Here is a 19068-nt window from a genome sequence, read left to right as displayed (position 1 = left end):
TGAGTTCAATTCAAACTTGCTTCTCAGATTCAGATCATTTCAGACTTTGCAAGCACAGAAAAAGATTCACAAGCATATTCAGTTCAAGTTCTCAAAGTGATGTACTCTCTAGAAAACCTATCATTACCCCCTGCAAGATGCAACCTACATGCATATGTAATCTAGACTCAATCCTAAAAGTGACAATGCAACTACATGATCATTTTTTTTTTGTGTAAATTTTTCAGATTTTTCAATTTTTTTGGTTTTTATATGCACTTAGATGAGACTAAATGAATATGCAACTAGAATGTGACTCAAGACTTAAAGTGTAAAATAAGAAAAGAGAAAACATGATTAGTAAAGGATGAAACTCCTCCCCCACACTTAAATAACACAGTCCCTTGTGTTATAAAAGCATGAGAAAGAAGTGAAATCAAAGCAAACAAGTAAAATGCAAAAGAAAAAGAAAGTCTACATGCTATTTACAAGGTTTTGAGTGTTTACCTCAATCGCTGAGGTCTGACCCCGAACTATGTCTCCTTTCCTTTCTCTTGCCACGGTCTGGTTGTTTCCCCGTGTCAAACTCCTCGTGGCAGTGCTCATTCCTCGGTCAAACCCTCCAAATCTTTGCCACGGTCAAACCTTTAGCCCGTGTCTTGTAGACCGTGGCATTCTCCGAATATTGGTCCTTCCACCTTGTTTTTGCCACGGCCTGGTTTCTTCCCGTGGCAATACCTCGTGTCAAACCCTGAATATTGGACATACCACCATAATTTTGCCATGGCCACATCTCTTCCTCGTGACAACTCATCGTGGCAAACCCCGATTGTTGGACACTCCATTTTCATGTTGCCACGGCCTGGTCTTGAACCCGTGCCTTCCAGCCGTGTCATGCACCGAATGGATACTCAGTCTTCATTTCTTTGCCGCGGTCACCTTGTCTTCCCGTGGCAAACTTCTCGTGGCAAAATCCGAATCGAAGTTATGCACCGTTTCCTTTGCCACGGCCAAGTTCCTTAACCGTGTCTTGTGGCCCGTGTCAATCACCGAACAAAGGGGATTTTTGTGTACTTTGCCACGGTCTGGCTCCTTTCCGTGGCAATCTAAACCGTGGCAATCCCTGAGCCTTGTCCATTCCTCTTTTTCTTTTGCCACGGCCTGGCCTTGAGACGTGATTGTCTCCCCGTGGCAACACAAAGAGGCTTGCCACGCCTTGTTCTTGACCGTGGCCAGTGCCCATGTCAAAGGCAGAGCACAAGCTTGTCTCCATTCCTTCATCTCTTTTCATTTTGCATTCACTTTCCAAGGGTTCAGACTCACACCTAACACCTGTAGACACTAAACAAACCCATCAAAACATCCTAAAACATAAAAAGAAAGAAATCAAAAGATCAAAAGCATATTTACAAAGGATAAGCTTGGGGTGTCTCCCAAGAGCACTTTGTTTAAAGTCTCTAAGTTTGACTTTGGAAAACCTGTTTTTAGCTGGGGTGAGATTGAGCACTGATGCTCTTCAGCACTTCAATGGTCCTGAGCAAGGAAGCTGAGTTGGTTTGCTGCCTTTGGGAACCATTAGACCCTTGTCCTTGAGATCCCACCTTGAGACCTCTGTCCACCAGCTCTTGAATACCATCTGGATCTTTATCAAAGATGGCCCTTGTGAGACATGTCCTCACTTCAGCAAACAGACCTGGCTTCCCATTGCAATCCAGCTTATACTTCAGAGAACCATCATCATCAACCCAAGGAGTGAGATCAAAGTCTTGAGAAGAAAGATCAGGTTTAATACTCTTGTCTTCTGATGCTGAGCCATCACTTTTGGTGTTAATCATCCTTAGATCACTAAGTGTAGGAGACCATGAGAGCAAGATGTCTTCTTCTCTGATCAATGGCTGTTCAGTCCCATCCTTGTAAACAGAGTTGGTGTGAGGTTCTTTTTCCATTTCAACAGCTGAGAGAGATTGGGATCCACCTAAAATCCCAGCACTTCCTACATACTTCATCTCAAGTACCTTAGGGGGTTCTATCTCTTGAACAACTGATCCACAAAATTCAGCTAAAGGTGGTTGAACAGGATAAAAGGCATCCTTATCCACCTTTGTAAGCACCACTCTTTGAGTATCAAAGTCAATCATTGCACCAGTGGTGTTGAGAAATGCAGTTCCAAGCAATAGGGGGAGCTCTTTGGTCTTCTTCATCTTCATGATCACAAAATCAGTGGGAATTATGCATTCACCAACTTGAAGTGGATAGTCTTCTAAAAATCCATATGGTTTCTTGGAGTAGGAATCACCAAAGGTGATAGAAGAGGGGTAGGACGTTATAGACTTGACCTTTAGCTTCTCCATCATATCTTTAGACATTATACTCACACTGGAGCCTGAATCACACAAAGCATTCTCAACTCTAAAGTTTCCAAGAGTGCAAGAGATGGTGAACTTCCCTGGGTTGCCTAGCTTTGGGAGGGAGGTGGGCTTCATCTGAGTTGATTCAGAGGTGGAGGCACAATCTGTTAGCTTTGCTTGACCAGTTGGCAGCTCCTTTGTTTCAATAGACACGGAATCATTCCCTTGCTGAACAGAAAGAACTGAACCGGCTGCCCCCCCACTTTTATTCTCAATGTCCTCATTGAGTTCATGTATGAAGCCCATGAAATCCTCTATAATGGCATTCTCATCCACATGGGTTTGTGTAGGTTCACTAGAGACTTGACCATAGAGAAGGTCTTCTATTTCTTGCACAACAGCTGAGTGGTCATCATTGGAGTAGATGGCATTGCAATAATCCTTTGGGTTTTGAAGAACTTTACCAGGAAGAGAGACTTGTGGTTCAGAAGTGCAGATGCCCTTGTTCTTTTTAATAGACTTTAGTTCTGCGCCCAGTGTCTCCATGTCAGATACCATCTTTTGTTGTCCTAGTAAGAGCTGTTGGAGAAGAACATTGAAAACAGGACTTTGTTGAACAGTTGGTGGCTGAAACTGATGTTGAACCGGTGCTTGCTGTTGGAACTGTGGAGGACCAAACCCAGGTGGTGCCTTTTGCTGCTGTGTATTGAAACTAGGACCCTGAAATGGTTGCTGTTGCTGACCAAAACCTTGATTCTGACCAAACTGATTCTTTGGTTGAAAAGATCCTTGAAAGTTGTTCTGGGGAACAAAGTTCTGTGGAGCTTGAGGATCGGGATACACCTGGTCTTGTGGGTTAGCTACATTGGTGTTCCTGTAAGAGAGGTTTGGATTGGCATTACCATACTGATACCTCTGGAACCTCTGATTCCCAATGTAGTTTAGTTCCTCTTGGGTTAGACCTTCTTCACTGATGTTCTCAAAGATTTGAGATGGTTCCTCATACTCTCCAACAAAATACATTGGCTTCTGAGTTACCAACTTCAACTTGTCTAATTCACTTCTCAACTCCTTAACTTCCCTAGTGAGCCTCTGTTCTGAGTTTGAACCTTCAGTCCTATTTGATCTGTCATAGTCTTCACCATAAGTATCATTGCTCAATGCTAAGTTCTCCACTAGCTCTAAAGCAGCATGTATCTCTTTACCCAGAAAGTTCCCATTGGAAGCAGTATCCAGCTGGTTTCTAATCTTGGGAAGAGCTCCTCTATAAAGTGTGCTGAGAAGAGAAGCCTCACTAAACCCATGGTGTGGGCATTGGTTTGTGTAGCTCCTGAATCTCTCATATGCTTCACCAAAACTCTCATTGCTGTGCTGAGTGAAGCTAGAGATTTGGTTTCTCAGTTTTGCAGTTCTTGAGGTGGAGAAGAACTTAGATAAGAATGCTTGCTTGCATTGCTCCCAGGTTTGAATTGAGCCTCTTGGAAGATTCTTCTCCCATTGATGAGCTTTGTCACCAAGACTGAATGGGAATAGTCTTAGCTTGAAGCTGTCTTCTTAAACTCCATTAATCTTGGTCAGATCACACACCTTATCAAACTGGTCCAAGTGTTCCAAGGGATCTTCCATTGCTAACCCATGGAACTTTTAGTTCTGGACCATATTCAGCAATGATGCTTTCACTTCAAAGTTGTTGTTTTGCACAGGTGGTGCCTGAATACCAGCTCCATACTGATGAGCATTGGCCCTGTCATTTTCTCCAACATAGACTTGGGGTTGCTCATATCTTCTTTGCTGTGGTTGGAAAGGGTGGGGTTGGTGGTGCACTTGTTGTCTTTGTTGAACATTGGCCTGATGCCTCTGTTGATGAGCTTGAGCTTGTCCTTGGTGGACATAAGCTTGTTGATGGTGCACCTGTTCCTGATGAACATTACCCTGATGAAACCCTTGACCAACTCCATTACCAGCTCCATTACCAGCTTCATGAGCCTGTTGCTCATGAACTGGTTGTTCTATATCTACCACGTGATCTCTTTGTTCTTCCATGTCAGCCTGATCAATCTGCCTACCACGTCTGTCCCTTCTCCTCCTTGGTACCAAAAGGTTGATGTTGTCGTTGAGAGGGAAAGGAGGACCACAGCTTCTTGATCTAGACCTGGTGTTCATACACCTGAAATCACAAACAGAACTTGAAAGGAATCAGTAAAAACAAGAAAGTAAGCACTTGATCTCAAGAACAGATCAGAGCTTAATGCTAAACAACCCACAATTTGGCAACGGCGCCAATTGATAGACAAGACTTTTTAGGGTCTCAGGGCTATCAATCCCTTGTCAATGTAGCACAAAGAGGTTTATCAATCCAGATGTGATGTTAGACACTAAACTATGTGATCAAGTTCTTAATTCAAGCAAACAAGAGTGATTTTTGTTAACTAATAACAACTAACAAACTTAAACAGGTTTAAAGACAAATGACAATGACAAATGATGTGAATATGATATGATGGAGGCATGAGATTCTAGACATGATAGTTGGTTAGGGTGCTTTGGTGCTAAACTAGAAATGCTAATGACAATGATGAGACATGATTCAAATGATTAAGAACTCTAATCTAGGTTAATCCTCTCATGAAGGTATTAACCCCTATACTAATCCATTTTCAAACCAAATTCCCATTTGTGAAATATGAATCAATATGCATTAATAAACAGTTCTCAATGATCATTCAAGCAAATAACAATACATCATCATGCAGAAAAATGCTTAAACCTCTAATACAACTCTTTCAGGAATTTCATCAAACACTTTTGGTGCATGAAATTCCCAGAATCTAGATCTCAAGTGATTATCAAGGATCTAGCATAAAGAACAGTTGTTTAGAGAAATGAATCAATGAATCTAGCCTTAAGCACTCCTAATCTAACACTTTAGCACCCTAACCTACACATATAGAACCTCATTAAGGTGACTACTCACTAATCATAATCAACACACTAGATCCTTTGCAAGATGTGTTGTTAATCATGATTAGAAGTTTGATTTGATGATAAGAAATGATGAACAAGATGGAAAGAAACTTCAAAATCGATCTTAAGCTCTCTAAAACAAAGTGTATTCAGTAGGTTTTCACCAAAGGGGGAAAAAGACTAAAAGTAGATTCAAGGTTTTTTACAAATTAGGTCTAAAAACCTTATAAAGGATACTTGGGCGAACCGGGTCAACCCGGAACAAACCGGGTACTGACCCGGCCTTGATGGGCAAGTATGGGTTTGCCACGGTCTGGTGTGCTCTTGGTGTGACCGTGGCAATCCTGACCGTGTCAAAGCCTTCACTTGTGTTCTTGGTTCCTTTTGATACCACGGTCTGATCAAGCTTCGTCTGAAACCCGTGGCAAGTCACCGTGTCAAACGCTGAGGATGTGTAAAAGTTGCCACGGTCAAGCTCCCAGACCGTAGCATTCAGACCGTGTCAAAAACCGCATGCATGAAAAATCCTTCCCAGCCAAGTATTTGATTGCCACGGTCAAGCTCCAGACCGTGGCATTTAGGCCGTGTCAATCGCCGAATGGTTGTAAAATTCTTCTCAGCCAAGTGTATGTTTGCCACGGTCAAGTGTAGACCGTGGCATGAAGATCGTGTCATTGGCCGAGGGTGCACAAAAGTTGCCACGGCCAAGTGTGGACCGTGGCATTCCATCGCGGCATGTTTAACTAAGTCATTCTGAGCTGTCTGGACAATCTCGCATTCCGCAGAGTGTAACTTCCGGGAGACTTGTCCGAATTGAGTGATTCCGGTTGCAGAAGACAGAGGACGCATTTATCTCCAACTTTGGTGAAGGAAGTTTCGGTGCTTGGGAAGTGTAAGGCTTCTTGGAGGGCACATCTTTGCAGTGCATTTACACGACCAGAGAGAGGCGTCTAGACATGTGTCCATTCCGGAGACCGTATCTTCCTGCTCATAGATCCGAATTGAATTCTCTTGGACGTTCTGGAAAGAAGACTCAAATATCTCTGATTCTCATGAAGGCCCCGGAAACTGAATCGGCCTGGAAGTGCACCGTCCTTCGCATCCTTCAGAACTGATATGCTCGGTCCGGAACAGCTGCGAGACAGGGGTTCCTTCCAACGAGCTTAACTCTCTACTCACGCGTCCGAATTCCACGATTCCACTTGCTATGAAACCTTGATCAAGTCTTCTCCAACTTCCATGAAGCACCCGCCATCTGAATCGGACTGGAAGGTTCCCCGGACAGGCGACTTCTGAGACATGTTCACACCCGGAGATTTTGGCCGATACACTTTACTCGCGGTACATGAAAATGGCCGGTAAACTCTTCCCGCGGTACATAATAATGGCCAAGAAAACATTCCTGGTCAGCGAGAATGGCCGATAACCTCCAAAGATCCAATTTTTGCCACTTTTCAAGCTTTGCTCACCATTCCACCTCTTGGATTCATCTTTTCAGCTCCAAATTCACCTGATAGACACTCAAAACATGCAAAGACTCATTGGGACCTAATGCATCTCCTAAGTTCTAAAACAAACCCTAAGGACCTAAAATGCATGAAATAAAACATGATTTGGAATGATTTATGCAACCTAAATGATGCAAATTATGAACATATCAATACCAAAGTAGAACTTTGCCGAAGCAATGCAAGATCAATGAAAATAAAGTGCTTTGTACTGCTCGTCTAAATTCTTCATTTCTTCCTCATTCACGATAAAATCTGATGATCGATGCAGAGCGTCCTGAATTGTTTGTGGCGTGTTCAGCGCCATCTCCCTTTGAAACTCTGATTTGTACCATAGGGATCGTTTTAGGGCTTCAAGGGCGGCCTTGTCACTTATTACTTCTACTTTGGACACAACATCTTTGAACCTTGCCATGTAATCCCAAAGCGGTTCGTTAGGTCCTTGAGATAACGTCCATAGATCAGCGTTGGAGGTGCCTCGGTCCATGAACATCGAGTACTGCTTCAAGAACAAGGCGGAGAGCTGCTGGAAGCTGTTGATCAAATTACGTTCTTGCCTTGAGAACCATTCTAGTGCGGCCCCTTTGAGATGCTCTACAAACAGCAGACAATAACCGGCGTCTTTTTCTTGCTTGGTCAGGTTGGCAGAGTTTCTCGTGAAGGCTCGTCCCATTGATATGCGGAACGCCGTGATATGAGCTTTCGGGTTGGTGGTTCCTTCACAGAAAGGGATCCTCACTTTTCCGGGCTCGGGGATCCTAACCTCTGTGATCCACGTCGTGAACGGGGTTTTTTGGTTTCCTCGAGCATTCGATCAATCTCCGGCGCAACACTTGTCGCATTATGCACTTGAGATTTCATGGCGCGTATCTCTGACACTGTCCGAGCCATTGAGGCTCGCAACTCTTCGATCTCCAAGGTCTGCGCGCAGGTCATTCTCCTAGGTGGGCGAGGTTGCTCCTGGTCTTCTCTCCTCGACTCGTCTTTGAACTCTGCCTGCTCGACCCATTGGAGATTTTCCTCTTCCTCGGTTGGGTCGTTATCGCGAGTCGGGTCGGCGACTTCGTGAACTTGAATGCCATTTAGTGCCGAGACGAGCTCTTCTTGACTTATCCGCCCAACCGAGCTTTTTTGTTGCGAGTTCCTGGTTCTGTCGCTATGATGGGCGTCCACATCGGTCACGTCGTTCTCCTCCTCATCGCCTCGTCGCCTTGAATTCTGACGAAGCGGGGGCGGCTCGGTCATGTTGACTCGGGTAGCTGCGGGAGTTTGTTCGCCGAGGGGACGAAACATTAGCGGAGCCATGGGATTTCTTATGCTGCTACCGGATGCTCCTGCAGGTGTCGAGAAATCGAAGCGTCTCCTGACTCTATCTGTCGGATCGAAAATCCTGGTTCTCCAAGTTGGGTGCCGTCTTTCGGCCGTCATTGCGTCAAGTCTCTCCGTAATCGCCTCGTTCCTCTTGTCCTGCTCGTCGATTTTCTTCATCAACGTGGCCATCATGTTTCGCATCTCCTCCTGGGCTTCGGTGGTTGTCGTTGTCGTGCTTGCTGGTAGAGCGTCTTTCTCCGTGCCGTTGTTGTTGTTGTCGTCTCCGGGTGCGTCGGTTGCCATGTTCTTCGGATCTTTAGCTCTTGACGATATTGAGTAAGAAAATTTTGATTCCCCACAGACGGCGCCAAATTGTGTGAGCCAAAACTCGCACAACCAAAAATTTGTTAAGGAAAACTTTAAGGGATCCAAAATTTCTAGGGTTTATCGCAAGAACAGTAAGATCAAAACAAGGTTTTTGCTGAAAAGTGTTTTAGTCTTATTGCTCTCGAGTTGTGAAAAATTACATCATGAATTGTTTACAGCGACTATTTATATAGAGTCAATGAACCGCCTAGCCGAGAATCTCGGGAAAGATTTTTGGAATATTTCCTTATCGCTTTGTGCGGCCGCCGCCATAGCACTTTGCCTAGGGTTTTTATGGGCGTAGGTCCTTTACGATCTTTGTTCATCTCATTAAAGAAGGACTGGCTCGGCCCAACACGAAGAAAAGCAGCTCGGCCCACTCTTTGTTCTTCTCACGGCTTGGCCCATTTATCTTCTTCCACGGCTCGGCCCACTCATCTTGGTGAGCACAGCTCGGCCCACTTATTTTGTGGGACGGCTCGGTGGGCAGCTGTTCCTTCTTGCCAAAACGGTTTTCTCTAGTACTTAGTCATTTTTGAGATGGTTTTATCCGCTTGGGGTGAAACCGACCCCAACAAAGACCAACCTTTATGTTACTCCTACGGTTGTGCTTAAGTCTCTTGAATCACAAGAACAGGTGCTACTAATGATCTGCAAGGAAGGTTTGTTTTCATGTCAGGAACAACAAGAACTCCCTCCAACCATTAAGAGCTGTTGGACCGCTATTCCGATGTGTTCCCGTGGGATATTCCACCTGGCTTACCTCCCATTAGAGGAATAGAGCATCAGATTGACCTGATCCCTGGAGCACCGTTTTCAAACCGAGCCGCTTACCGAGTTAGTCCCGAGGAGGCCAAAGAATTAGAGAAGCAAGTACAAGACCTAATGTCAAAAGGATATATACGCGAGAACCTAAGCCCGTGTGCTGTCCCTGTCTTTCTGGTGCCCAAGAAAGATGGCTCATGGAGGATGTGTGTTAATTGTAGAGCCATCAACATCATCACTATCAAGTACAGCCATCCCATACCCCGAATTGATGACATGCTAGACAAGCTTAACGGTGCCACCATCTTCTCTAAGATCGATTTGAGAAGTGGATATCATCAAGTGCGAATAAAGGAAGAAAATGAATGGAAGACGGCGTTCAAGACAAAGAGGGGCTTATACGAGTGGCTGGTGATGCCATTTGGACTCACCAACACACCAAGCACCTTCATGAGGCTTATGAATCACGTTCTAAGAGCCGACATCTGTAAGTTCGTAGTAGTGTACTTTGACGATATACTAATTTACAGCACTTGTCTTGCAGATCACCTGGAGCATCTTTCACAAGTTCTAGAGACACTTCGGTCAAAGAACTTATATGCCAACATTAAGAAATGCATTTGCACTGATCAAGTATTATTTTTAGGCTTTATAGTTAGCTCACAGGGTCTTAAAGTTGACGAAGAGAAGATCAAAGCTATTCAAGACTGGCCCACGCCAACCACAATCAGCCATGTGAGGAGTTTTCATGGTCTCGTAAGCTTTTACCGCCGATATGACAAGGATTTCAACACCTTGGCAGCACCATTAATATCGGTGATCAAGAAAAACGTGGAGTTCAAGTGGGGGCAGGCACAGGAAGAAGCATTTAACAAGCTAAAGGATAGCTGACACATGCGCCTGTTTTGGTACTCCCAAACTTTGAGCTAACCTTTGAAATTGAGTGTGACGTGTCTGGAACAGGTATAGGGGCTGTGTTAACCCAAGGAAGCAGGCCCGTGGCTTACTTTAGTGAGAAACTAAGTGGAGCATCACTCAATTACCCCACATATGACAAAGAGTTGTATGCACTAGTAAGGTCCCTTGAAACTTGGCAACATTATTTATTATCCAAAGAGTTTATTATTCATACAGATCATGAGACCCTCAACCATTTGAGAGGACAAACCACACTTAAGAAAAGGCATGCTAGATAGCTAGAGTTCATCGAGACCTTCCCTTATATTATCAAGTACAAGAAGGGCCAAGAGAACAAAGTAGCCGATGCTTTGTCAAGAAGACATGCTCTCATATCTACGATGGAGGCCAAGGTATTGGGTTTTGGACATATTAAATCACTTTATGAGAATGACCCAGACTTTCAGGAAGCTTTCCAAGAGACCAACAAGGCGGCTTATGGCTCATTTTATCAACACGATGGATTTTTATTCAAAGACAAGAGGTTGTGTGTGCCGCAAGGTTTTATGAGGGAACTACTAATCAGAGAATCTCACGGAGGAGGGCTCATGGGGCACTTTGGGAGAGACAAAACTCTAAGTGTGCTGATGGAACACTTCCACTGGCCACATATGAAGCATGATGTGGAGAGGTTTTGTGCAAAGTGCATCACTTGCCTTAAGGCAAAGTCCAGGTCACACCCATATGGTCTTTATTTACCTTTGCATATCCCTAACCTACCATGGGTAGATATCTCCATGGATTTTGTTCTAGGGCTGCCAAAGATCAACAACAAGGACTCTATATTCATAGTGGTGGACCGATTCTCCAAAATGGCCCACTTCATCCCATGTAACAAGACCAACAGTGCTACACAAACCGCTGATCTCTTCTTCAAGGAAGTGGTGCGTTTACATGGGGTTCCAAGGACCATAGTCTCTGTCCGAGACACCAAGTTTCTCAGTCATTTCTGGAAGACGTTGTGGAAGAAACTAGGGACCAAGCTGCTCTTTTCCACCACCTGTCATCCACAAACCGACGGCCAGACTGAGGTAGTAAACCGTACACTCTCCACCTTGTTGAGAGTTACGGTGGGTAAGAACTTAAGATATTGGTTATCATGCTTACCTTACATTGAATTCGCTTATAACCATGCTAAGCCCTCAGCTACTAAACAATCTCCTTTTGAAGTTGTATACGGATTTAACCCTTTGAACCCATTAGATCTTTCAACGCTTCCCCAAGCTGTCTATTCTAGCTCAGAAGGGATCAACAAGGATGATTTTGTGAAGAAGCTACATCAACGAGTTAAGGAAAACCTGGAGAATAAGACTGAGAAGTAGAAGCAACATCCAAGTTGATAAGCACCGGAGGGAGGTCACATTTGAGCTGGGGGATCGGGTCTGGCTCCACATGAGAACCGAGAGATTTCCACACCAAAGGAGATCAAAGCTCTTACCAAGGGGAGATGGACCTTTCCGAGTCCTAGAGAAAGTCAATGACAATGCATACAAGCTTGAACTGCCAGGTGAGATGAACATTTCTCCAACCTTTAATGTTACTGATCTAGCTCCTTTCCATGCAAGAGATCCTGTCCTGCGGACAGATCCTTTTGTAGAAGGAGGGAATGATGAGGACATCGAGACAAGCCTAACACTAGCTGATGAAGAGCCGATCAACATACCCACAACGAGACATGCACCAAGGACAACGTCAGGTACTAAGAGTCTAAGAGAGGAGTTCAACAAGTCAATAGAAGAGCTGATCACACTTATAGATCACGAGGAAATTAAAGAGGAGCTACTCAAAGGGGAGATCACCCGAGAGACACTAATGGAGCCTCTAACTGAGTTCAGCACACTTGAGACACAACACGACGTGGGAGAGACAGCCGGTTCAAGCCAAGACCTTCAAGAAGCCAAGAAAGTCAAGGAGACACCGAGCAATGACTACTCTCAACTTAAGTTTCAAGCCATATCATTCCTACCTGTTTTACAAGGCATCAAGGACGCTACTACGTTTGTCATCTCCAAGCAAGTGGAAATACCACTCATCGAACCAATGTAAGTATTTACAATTGGATTATATCTCACGAGCTTATTGTTTGTTCTGCAGGAGCTTTTCTTTGCCTTAGTCGTTTTCCTTAGTTTTTAGAACTTTTCAATTTTGTTGCTTTAGTTAAACGATGAGCTTTGTAGTTTCCTTTTCTGTATTTTTCGGCCAAGAGAAGCCACCCCGCTGTCGAACCATTATATAAGGTTCCTTCTGAGCATGTAAACTTTTAACCTATCAATAAAATAGCCCGAGTTTTCTTTGAAAGCAAAAACCCTAGCCACGGCTAGTTCTCTTCCTCTTCTTTGGTGCGATTCCTTTGGGGCTGAAGAACAAGACTTATCACAGATTTTTCCATCATCTGTGTGGCGTCTCTCGATCCATTGTACCCTTGTCACCTCGTTTCATCACTTCTTTCTACCGAGTCATCAAGAGAGAGTTGTACGGCCAGCTAGAGATTCACCACCTTTCCATCCACGTAAGAACAAGTCACTCTTGTTCCTCCATCAAGTGTAATCTCCGCGGTCAGAGGGTACGCAGCAGGTGGAAAATGCTTGCTGGCCGCAGTCAGGAATGCTGGCTTGCTGGTTGACGGGACATCTTTCTCTTCGCGTAACTTTTGATTGAATTGTTGGATTGTCCTGGTACCAAGTGTGCTGGAAAGCTAGCTGCTTCATCTTTAAGATTTCCCAATTTGAGCTGGATCAGACGGTGCAAAAGTCTTCATTTGAGGGTGTACTTCTGATAGTTTGACTATGAGCTGAAAATCTAGTTTTCTAACCATTTTGCTAATCGTTTTCCTAAGCTTCCTGAAAAGAGTCTTCAAACTACAAATACTAGAAACCCATAATATAAACACTTAAAAGAAATAAAAAGCTTTGAAAAATTATTTTAAAATAATCCATAAACGTGGTCAAAATACGATGTTATCAAAACCCACAATTGAAGAAAAGAAATTCCAACACTTATCACCCGATCCATCACCGCTGTCTCATATCTAAGAGAAATCTGATTGTGGAGGAGAAGGGCGACACATCCGAACAAATCAAAAAGCTTTTGCACTGCCTTAAAAGAACCATGATTCTCAACCATAATACAATCTATCACTCCACTAAGGATTAATGAAGGATTTAATTGAAAGGAATCAAAACAGAAAGATACCAATAGGATTTTTATTGACGGGGAAGAAAAGTTCCGAACAAATCGGAATTTATTGACCGTTTTTTGAACTGGCTTGGTAAATGTCTGATGTTAATCGGAATATACAACAAAAGCTGAGAAAAATTCTCTCTCTCTAAAAAATAAAGATGAGAGAAGAGAAAGAGAGAAGAAAAAAACCCAACGACAGAGGATTTATTCACATCCTGTTTTGTATTCGTCTGTTAATATTCCTCCATTTCCTCAAAGGAATGTCATAGGCTGCTACTTTAGGTGTGGCAGTGGATTCATCAGCTAATCTTATCTTTGTTCTAGTCCTGCTCAGATGCTTAATACCAAGCCTCAAAGCAATTGCTTTGGACATCATGTTGAGACAAGCTCCAGAATCACAAAGAACATGGTTAAATCTTTCACCTCTAATGGAACAAGAGATAAGAAGTTGACCTTTGTCTTCGATTCTATGCAGTGTTCAAACAGGTCTTCCTTGTTTGGCTTGAATGAACAAGTTTTCTATCTCAGGAGTAGATTCCGGTCTTGCTCTCACAGAAGTAGTGGCCGATCATGTGGTCATTGCAGGCTCTGGCAAAATGTGATTCCTTCAGGTAAGCTTCGAACCACATTGTTGAACTCATCTAGCTTATCCTTGCTGATCTTTTTTGTGTAATAGCTGCATTCTTCAGGCTTTTGGAGATGGATTGAGTAGACAACAGCATCAGGCGATGTTCTAGGAAAAGATAAACGTCTGGCTCTCCCAAGTAGGTTCGGATATCCTCCTTGGTCTCTATGCTGTATTTTAAGAAGACTTGCAAACAGCCAAGCTCCCAAATATCATCGAAAAATTTATAGATGGCGATTGTCTTCACAAAGTTGTTGAACTCGAAGTCTTTCCCTAGAGATTGGTGAGCCTTGTTCTAATGAACTGTCTGGATTGCCCCCTTCAATGAATAAACGATAGTCTTTGTCTTCAAGGTACTGCTCTTTGTATTCATCTTCATAAGACAAGGGTATGTCGCATGGTAGTACCTCATATTCTTCTTGAGATGCTTCAGAGCTGATAGAGTAGACTGCTTGCTCATATAAAGGGACTCTAGTTATTCCAGGAGGTGCATCAAAGTCGAGCAGTGGCTTGTATTAATCAAAAGGGACTGATGGGAGTCTGGCTGATGGTTGACCGCAGGTGGAAGCAACACGACCGTGACGGAATGACTGATGGCCACGAGTGGAGAAGACACGACTGCGGGATGAGGGCTGTAGGCTGCGGTCCTAGGAAATGCGACCGTGGAGAGAGGACTCCGAGGTGACTTGGTGGATTCATCTTCTCCCTTGTCTTCTAAGTTGTTTTCTGGATCTTCTGGCTCGATATTCTCGTTTCTTAGGTCAATATCATTATTGGGAAATTTTGAACCATGCACTTCACATCCTTGCGTAATCTTCTCAACCTTTTCTTCGACTTCATCAAGAGCATAGATAACTTTTTCTACAGTGGAGTCTATCTCATCTGTCTTATCTCGAACCTTGCGTACTCCATCCCGTATTTCTTTTAAAGAAGTAAGTCTGGTTGTTATGATCATCGATGGTTTCTTCTTCCTGATCGAGTTTGATCCCTAGAGTGCGGATGTTTTCGTTAGCTCTGCGGATGCTGATTTCATCCTGCTTAAGGATTTGGTGAGGTAAGCGATGAACATATGGTCTAGGATCGAACATAAAAGGTACATAAGGATCGTCTCCGTACATAGGAGGCGTGCAGCGTCCGTACAATTGCTGGTTTGGAACAGAGTCGAGATATCGCACATGTACTGCTCTTTTCTGCGTCGGGTGGCTTCAGGTGTGTTGTAGAAACCTTCCTCGTTGTTGGAGGTGGGCTGAGCACAGCTCCCTTTCATTTATTTAACTTGGCCCAAAGCCCATTTCTTACAACCCAACAAGACCGACGACCGCTAAGGGCCCATTAGCCGAATAAAACGAGGTCGTTTCACTCGGTGGGCTTCGCAGACATTGGAAGCAGCTCACACTGATGTCTCAACCATGCTCGAAGCCATGATGGGTCGAATGAGGAAAATAAATCGTCCGACTAGTGTGCGCCTTGCCGAACTGGCTGCAGCAGAGCTTTCAAGCCAAGATCAAGTAAACACTATGCATTCTTTCGAAACAAAAATACCAGAACGGTAAGTTGCCCATGAAACTCAGCGCCTACGACACCTCTTATTTGGAGACTCACCGACATCACTAAAGACCGAAAATCAACCAACCTCGAATGGTGACAAAGTGAACACACGAATATCTGATCATGCTTGGCAACAACGGTGAAAAAACCCTAGACGAGAGGAGGAAATGAAAGAAATGATAGCGAAGTTGCAAGCCATGACTTCGTTAATTCATCAGGCGACTAGTTCAGCTCCTGGGATCGATCGACTATTAAAAGAAAGCCAAAGCACCCCATTCAGAGCTCGAATCACTAGTTTTCCTGTGCGCAACCAAGTTAAATTCAATCTGCCAACATACACCGGGAACTCGGATCCCAGCCAATACATGACCACGTTAAGCATCCAAATGGGAAGAGATCGATTCACACCCGAGGAAAAATATGCAGGTTTCTGTCAACTAATCATTGAAAACATAAGTGGCGCGGCTCTCGTCTGGTTTTCCAAGTTGAATGCCAACTCGATTGATAGTTATCAAGCACTGTCAACGGCTTTCCTCAGGCGATACATGATGTATATTCAAGGCGTAGTGTCCAGTGCCGATCTCTTTTATATCAGACAGGGAGAGAACGAATCCCTCCGTTCTTTCATCGGCAGGTTCAACGCGATAGTCTCTCGCGTCATTGTAACAGAAAAGGCGTCAATACCAGCACTTAGAAACGCACTTCGGATCGACACCAAATTCAGAGACAGCCTCAAATTCGACACACCATTAACCTTAGAGAATGCACTCCACCAGGCAATCTTGTACATCGAAGATGAAGAGGAGAAAGAAACGGCGATCCCCTCAAAAACAACTCTGAGATCGCAGCCGATCAAAGAGATCTCCAAGCAAGATCATGATAACTAAGATTTTTTTGGTTCTTATAAGGGTTATCAATCCCTTTGCTGTTGCAGCATAAAGGGTATCAATCCAAATGTGTGGTAGTTAGGCACTAGTTTATGTGACAAGTTCTTAAGTCAAGTGAGACAAGAAAGGTTTTAGGTGACAAGAAACAAGAAAGCATAAAATAAGAAACAAGCAAAGCAAGATGATTAACTACTAAACAAAGCAAGCAACCAAACAAGATGATGATAAAGCAAATAATGAAAGATAAACCTCTAGATGTGATCACTGATTAGGGTGCTTTAGATATTGATTCATGATGCTAAGAACATAACGCAAAACTTACTACTCTTTAGTCTAGGGTTCTTAATCAGATTAATCCACTCTCATGACAGAAATCCTTTTGCAGATCACTTGATCAAGTCTAACAACCATTAGAGATAATCAAGCAATTAACAAGCATAATGTTCTAAGCCTAATAAGTGACCAACCAATCTCTAACAAAGAAAGCCTGAATCTTTTACAGAAAGACATAACAAGCAATCACATGTTCTCAAAACATTTCAAATTAGAACTGTAATCTAGATTAATCCACTCATGAAGGCATTAACCTCTACACTAATCCATTTTCAAACCAAATTCTCATTTGTGAAATATGAATCAATGAGCATTAAGAAACAGTTCTAATATGTCATTTATGCATTAAACTATCACTCTCGTGATGAAAAAGGCATAAACCCTTAGCTTAGCTCTTTCAGGCATTTCATCAAACACCTTGTGGGTGGAGAAATGCCTAAGCCCTAGATCAGAGTGATGTGTAAAAATCTAGCATTAAGAGCAGCTAACTAAGGAAATGAAATGAGAATCTAGACCCTAAACATCACAAATCAAACATCTAAGCAAACTAATCTACACACTTAGTAGCTTAAAAGAAGACTACTCACTAAGCATGATGAACACACCATTTTCTTTGCAAGAGGTGATGTTAATCATGATTAGAAGCAAAGATGAGATGATGCAATGATAAGAAACAGCTTTTAGATGATTAAATCTGCAAGATATCTCTTAATCAAAAACATTTTTTACACTGAAAAGGAAAGAAAACAAGAGAGAAACTAAGAGAGAAGATAAGGTTTCTAGGGTTTTCTTCCAAAAACGTATTTATACTAAGTGTTATGGACCGGGTCAGCCCAGGACAAACTGGGTACTGACCCGGCTTCAAATGGGTCATGTCTCAAGTGTGCGACATGGTCAGGTGCTTCCCAAGTCTCAGGCCCAAGTCGCACAGCCATAGAAACAGCCTTGTGAGCCTTAAATCCTTCAGCCTCAGCCACATGCCTATCTAGGTGTAAACAGCGAGTGTTTGTGCTGTTTAGGCTTCCTTCTCTTTAACTCGCACAACCAGGACGCATTCTGGAGAGAATATGTGTGCGAGTTGGTCATCTTTAGTCCCAAGTCGCAGGCCCAAGTCGCACAGCCATAGCAACAGCCTTGTGAGCTTTAAATCCTTCAGCCTCCGCCACATGCCTATCTAGGTGTAAACAGCGAGTGTTTGTGCTGTTTAGGCTTCCTTCTCTTTAACTCGCACAACCAGGACGCATTCTGGAGAGAATATGTGTGCGAGTTGGTCATCTTTAGTCCCAAGTCGCAGGCCCAAGTCGCACAGCCATAGAAACAGCCTTGTGAGTCTTTCTGCGGTTCAGTTCGCTGCTCGGCCATCTCGCATGCCTAAATCGCACTGGGACCACTTCGCATTCAAGGGAGCAGAACTTCCAGGATATTGATTCAAATGGCATTATTCCAACTTTAATGTAAATAGAACTCAAATATATAAAACTTTGGTGAAGAAACTATCGGCGCTTTGGAAGTGGAAGGTTCCCCGGAGGGCTCATCTCTGCAGCGCATTAAAACGATCAAAAAGAAGCTCTTAGACCAGTGTTCACTCCAGAGATAGTTTCTTTCAGAACAGAGCTCCAAACTGGATGATCTCAGACGTTCTGGAAAGATAACTCAAAGACCTTGAATCTTGATGAAGACCCCGGCAACTGAATCAGATAGGAAAGGCATCGTCCTATGCAATCTTTATGACTCATCGGATCGGTCTTGAAACTGTAGCGAGACAGGTGTGCCTTCCGGTGAGCTTAACTCTCTACTAATGACTCCAAATCCGATGATTCCACCTGTTATGGATTTTTGACCTAATCATCTCCAACGTTTCTGAAGACCCTGTAATCTGAATCGGACGTTAAAACTCCCCGGACAGGCAATCTTTCCATACGTATCGGATTGCTCCAGAATAGACTCGAGAAAGGTCTGTCTTCTGGTGGCCGTATCTTTCAGCTCGCAGCTCCAAACTCAATGATTCTAACTGTTTGAAGACCCCGGAGGCTGAATCGGCCGTCAAGACCTTCCGGTAACTCGATTTCAGAGATATATCTGCACCCGAGAATTTTGGCCGAGAACCTTGAACAGCCGGTACACGTTTTGCCCGAGAAATCCACCCGCGGTACATCAAAATCGCCGAGAAAAAGCTTCCTGCGGTACAGGATATCGCCGAGAACCTCCAAAAGGCTGTTTTCAACATTTTGTAAAACTCTGATCACCATTTCTTTTCCTGATTTCACATTTTCTGCTCCAAATAACTCCAAATACAC

At 43.6% G+C, this 19068-nt stretch overlaps 1 non-coding gene across 1 annotated transcript; it reads left to right on the top strand.

Moving 5' to 3' along the window:
- Positions 1 to 3624: 3624 nt before the first annotated feature.
- On the top strand, positions 3625 to 3731 carry LOC112083571. Its single transcript, XR_002897708.1, has one exon. It is a non-coding gene; the product is annotated as a small nucleolar RNA R71 (small nucleolar RNA).
- The last annotated feature ends 15337 nt before the right edge of the window (positions 3732 to 19068 follow it).

The sequence above is a fragment of the Eutrema salsugineum genome, unplaced genomic scaffold, assembly GCF_000478725.1.
Source record: "Eutrema salsugineum unplaced genomic scaffold, Eutsalg1_0 scaffold_6, whole genome shotgun sequence".
Classification (NCBI taxonomy): domain Eukaryota; kingdom Viridiplantae; phylum Streptophyta; class Magnoliopsida; order Brassicales; family Brassicaceae; genus Eutrema; species Eutrema salsugineum.
The sequence above is the reverse complement of the archived record's forward strand: the minus strand, read 5'-3'. Positions and strand labels throughout refer to the sequence as shown.